Source organism: Sinocyclocheilus anshuiensis, unplaced genomic scaffold (assembly GCF_001515605.1).
Source record: "Sinocyclocheilus anshuiensis isolate Anshui unplaced genomic scaffold, SAMN03320099.WGS_v1.1 scaffold407, whole genome shotgun sequence".
In the NCBI taxonomy this organism is placed as follows: domain Eukaryota; kingdom Metazoa; phylum Chordata; class Actinopteri; order Cypriniformes; family Cyprinidae; genus Sinocyclocheilus; species Sinocyclocheilus anshuiensis.
The window spans coordinates 493,254-498,745 of NW_015552593.1; the positions used below are offsets into that span (position 1 = coordinate 493,254).

General features: G+C 36.5%; 1 protein-coding gene across 1 annotated transcript in view; it reads left to right on the forward strand.

Moving 5' to 3' along the window:
- pcdh15a (protocadherin-related 15a) overlaps nucleotides 1-5,492 on the forward strand; it is a 202,379-nt gene that overhangs the window by 40,879 nt on the left and 156,008 nt on the right. The window lies entirely within an intron of this gene.

The window sequence follows — 5,492 nt, forward strand, 5'->3', positions numbered from 1 at the left end:
CAATAATATTTCACAATATTACTGTTTTTACTGTATTTTTGATCAAATAAATGCAGCCCTGGTGAGCATAAGTGACTTTTATCAAAACCATTTAAAAAATCTCACCAACCCCAAACTTTTGAACAGTAGTGTACACTAACATGATCACAAAAATTATAGACATGGACTTAAAGCCACAAAATTTTCATTTCCTCTTATTTGAGATTTTTATTTCTTATAGGAAGCCTGTGAATTTCTTTTATTTTTAAAGGAAAATTTGTAGTACACTACGTTGTTTATATTGCTGTTATATTTTTCATCTCTGTCAGATGTGTATTGTTTTTGCTCTTTAGCAGTGTCTGCATACTGTTACAGTATTATGCCCACAGGGCTAAGCTCTCTGCTGTAGATTTCTCCTTCTTTATTGTGGCAGTTTTCTAATCGCCTAGAGAAATGTTTGAGGGCATGCCGGGAATCAGCAGGATTGTCTGGTCAGTGAACGAATGGGAGGGTTGAAATCTTCTGCTCTGTTGTTTTTAAGCCCTGTTCTGTGTGTGTAATTGAAGATTGAGAGATAAATTCGCTCTCTGACTCCCTAGCTCTCTACAGTGGTTATCAGGTGAGGGATAGTGTTGTCTCTAACCATCTCATGTGCCAACAGGTCTTGTCAGTGGCTTCAGTCAGTACCCAGAAAACTGCTCAAATCTTAAATTATTAGAAAAATGCTGTGCACTCGAGGTGGTAATGCGGCTACGACACACAGCATTATTTTTCTATTAATTCAATGGCCTGGAGTCAATAATTCCACTTATACTACTGTACAGTTACCACACCTCAAGACATTGTTCAAATGATGTATTTCAAGACATTTGTCCGGATTTTGTCCTTAAAAATCTCTTGTCTGTAGGACTAATTTTTTACGCATCATCTCAGCCCTCGATTGCTAATTCCATAATTGTAGAGCTGTATGGTTTGAGCCATTGATAATGCAGTTATTAATGCAGTTATCAGAGAGATGAACTAGCTGTGTTTGAATTATCTGCGCGTCTCTCAACAGTGTTCGGCAGCAGGGTTTCTACTAATAGAAAAACTGTAAATTTAGCTGCTTCAAGAACAGCGATGTTACCACCTTTATACTGAGAAATGTCATGTTGCTTTTCAGCTGCAAAATTAATGTATTGATAAAGTCACAAAGCAGCATTGACAACACGTTTCTGTGTGCATGTATGTTTCTGTGTTTGTCTGTACTGTTTGCATGGGAGAGAGAAAGTGTGCTTTCTGTGAATAATAAAACACAATTTTATGGAAAAAAACATGAAAACAGTTTGACATTTTTACCCTTATGTTATGTGTATTAGCTTGGTCAGTGTCTTTGTAGGTTTTAGTTCTTTTGCTGTTGTGGACTGTAAGGACCTTTGAAATAACTGAAAGTGATATGGACATATAATGCGATAAAGACCTGCCTGGAACTACTTCAGCCATGCATTTCCCTGAAAATAACTGCACACCTTAGAACGTTCATCAACCAATCAGTGAAAACCTATTTTAACACAAATAAAATAAGATATTTCTCATTTCTTTATAACCCGTTCAAATTTGAAATCTATTTAAAATGAAAATGGTTTCTTTTTTTAAATGTTATTTTGCAATGCACACTAAACAGAGCTATTAAAGCTGTGAAATCATGTGACTAAGTCTCTGTTGGTGTTAAGTAGTAAGTCATGGTTACACAAATGGGACACAAATTACACCGTGTCCTGAGAATGACCCACCTTTGCCTCTCTCACTCACTGTTCATCCCACTGTCATGTATTTTAATAGACTTTTCACTTTGCAGCTGATTGCCGTGGATGAGTTTGAATCATCTGACTGTGATCCAGAGCAGTGAGAGTGCATTCTGTTGTTTCTAGCTTCACGATTGATCATGCTCTTTCTAGCCATGTTAACTCCAGACCTCATCCTATAGCTTTTGCTTTTAGCTTTTCAGGATTTGCTCTGGCCTCTCAGATAAGTGGATCAAGCCGTAAGCTGCTTTGCTGTGTGTGTGTGTGTGTGTGTGTGTGTGTGTGTGTGTGTGTGTGTGTGTGCTGTTTACACACTCAGCAGTTTGTTCAAATTCTGCAACCAAAATCTTGTGACATCAGTTAATAGAATGAAATGTGCACATAGTGGGAATTGAATGCTGCAAGGTGGTCTTTGTGTGTATGTAGAGGTAAAATGTTCTGGGTGTTTGTTGCGAATCATCGTCTAGCACATAGTAGCCTGGTTTGCTTTAATTGTCCTTTTCTGTTTCTATTTCATTCTGTTTCACACAGCAAATGGGGCAAAGCACACACAGGGAACGTAACAGTGAGTGTATGTATTGTAAATGAGCTGTTCTCAGCAGGTTTTGCTTCAGGACCCAGATATTAAATTGGATTTCACACCACAATTACATTGAAATTTAAACAAAAAAGACCTTCAAATCAAACATTGAAACCTGACATAGGAAATAATATATTTTTGAATGGATCAGTTCATTGAACTTAAGAAATTTAAAAAGAAAAGTTTTTGTTGCGCATTGTATTTGATACATCAGGCTTCTATGGCTCATAGAGTATGATATAGTGAGAATATGTAGCTCATACTCGAGAAGAAAAAACACCTACATTTTATTCTGTAGCCCAAAGTTAGCAAAAATATACAATTTGGTGCAGTTGCTGAAATTTATGTAGCGAAAATAAGATGAAATTCTGTAATGTAAATCAATGAGATCTTGGTAACAGAAGAGTACTTGCATGTAAATATCATTTGTATGACAACCTCTGTGTACTTTTTGTGCAACACCGTTTTTACGTACCTTACTGCACGTTTCGCCGCAATTTCAAAGAGAAATGTCCACTGAGTGGCGCTAAAACACAGGTTCAATACGTGAACCCTGGTACGTTTTTATTACGTTGATATAGGTACGTATTGCTGTGTTTTTATTATGTTGCTTCTGGTACGTATTGCGGCGGTTCAGAATTCAAATATCCGTGGACTGTCGCTAAAAGTTAATGCTCTATCATGTTGGAAATATGCCCTACACCAAACCCAACTCTAAACCTACCCGATAGTGTTAACAAATGCAAAACTGATATAAAAACGCATTTGTTGATGCAACTGTGCCATTTCAACTTACTTATATGCAGATTTTGAACTGTTTTGTCGAACCGTGGTTACACTGGATACGAACCGGAGCTCCTCGCCTCTCAAGTACTCCTCCGTACTCCGTGAGCTACCGAACAAACCTACCGTCAATGAAACCCATAGATATGAAGCTGGATAAGTGCGATGCTAACGTTCAAAAGCATCAGTTTTTAAATCTCCCAGCATATTGATATTGTTTTGAAGTCATAACATGATATTCTTCAAGTAATTATGCGAAAATGATGCTTTATTAATCGAAACTCTCTAAATTTGTATGAAAAGGAATAAAAGGTGTCGGAGTTTTACTGCCTCTAGTGTTCATTTATTTTGGAAACTGCAGTGATATGTACTTACTGGTACGTATTTCACGTCTCGCTAAAAAGTGGCCCCAGGCACGTTTATGCCATGAGACCAGGTAGAAATATCCCCAATAAAATGTCTTGACCCACATAGGTCAATAAAATGTCAGTAAAATGATATTCAAATGCTTAGTTTAATGATCGAATCTCTGTAGTTTTTATTGTAGGGGCCAAACATATAATGCAGTGCAATACAATGACGATTGAGAGATCATCCTCAAAAGCCTGTTGTGTCATATTTGATACTCACATTATAACATGATTTTTCTAAAAAAAAAAAAAAAAAAAAAAACAGTGTATGGATAATCAAGTAAACCTAAGTTATTCATCTTGAAATATTACTAACAATATAAAAGTTATTCTTATTATTACTTTATAAAAATCAGTAAAGATTTCATAGTAAAAGATACATGAACCACGATTTGAAGGGGGCTTTTTTTTTCTTTTTAGAATTATATTAAAAATATTTTTACTTGCTAAAAATATAAACTATCAACCAGACTGTCTACAACAGGTTTTTCACTAAAGTTTTTATCATGTTGATCATTTAAATGCCTTAGAAATTTGTGTATCAAATATTATACAGTAGGCTTTATATGGGGTTAAAAAATAGTGGTATAAAAACTGGTTATGCATACAGATTTCCCCATTTGATTCAGTTCTGATTAATTTGGGTATATTTCTATTACAATGTCTATTTTGATGGCATTATAGAAATAATTATTTCTGCTAATGCTGTAAGTTATACGGTGCAGTGTTTCAGAATTATTCAAAACAGTATCTAATATTTCTGAACTATTCTTTAAAAGAACCAAGTCAAACGAGTCATATGTTTTGGGACTTGAGCTACACTAGTTGCATGCATGATTTTTGATTCCCTAAAAATTATTGTCTGAAAGAGTTGTTTGTTTATGTGCTGTAAAATGACAACAGCCACAGAGTTAATGATCGATCATGTGATTGTTAGAATCAAAATTGGTTTCTTAATGCTTCTGGAATTTTTTCATGGTCATATTATTTGCACTTGACATTGTTTTTTTTAACCTGATCCTATTGGAAACAGGCCTATGACCCCTTTTTGGGTCGTGACCGACCCCTTGAATCCTAGTCTAAGCTGTCATCATTGCTTGTTTGTGTATGTGGAAGTAAGACAGATCAAGTCTTGCTCACTGTCTGTCTCTCGACTCACAGAGCCATGATGTGACGTTTCCTGTCTTCTCCTTTAATTAAAAGTCTCTCCTTGCCTTTGACATCACAAAAGTCATCTTTAATAAACCTCTGCTCTGTCCTGAGACTCCAAACGGCAGGGCGGCAGAGAATGTTCTTCTTTAAGAGGGTAACTAAAAGCATTTTGGGTGTAGAAAGCTACTAGAGTAAACAGAGCTTACAGAAGATTAGCTGCTGTTTGATGCTGGTGGAAGTGCGTCTGTGCCCTAGTTGCTCTGTTGAGTTTGTGTCGATCAAAGGAGCCACGGAGCCTCTTTTCTCCTCAGCAGATGGAGGCACGTGTTCTAATTGCAGCAGAAGTGGGCTAGATCTTTCAGAGTGAACTCAGAAAGGAACAAGAGTGAATAGGTCCTGCAGAGCACTTCTATGTGATCTTTTTAAACAAAAGAGCAAAATGAGCGCTCTAGTGGGATGAGGTCACATTAGTTATTTAATGTGATGTGTAGATATTTTATGTGTTGATTCTGTAACCCACCGACATTTAGAGTAAAAATAAAGGTTCTTGATTGCAGTGGCGGCTCGTGGGTTTTAAAATAGAGGAGGCACACTAATTGTATTGGTCTGGGATCCCTGCCGATTATTATTATTATTTGCTTAACCACTCTGAAAATGGCTTTTTGGTTGCTTTTAGTCAGAAAACGTAAAGAAAACGACATACATACAGCAAGATAATATAATTTCACTTACCTGGCCTATCACTTGAAGCAAACATCCATCCCTTCTTAAAAGTCTGTGTTAAAAGAGAGCTGCCTGTTGCGC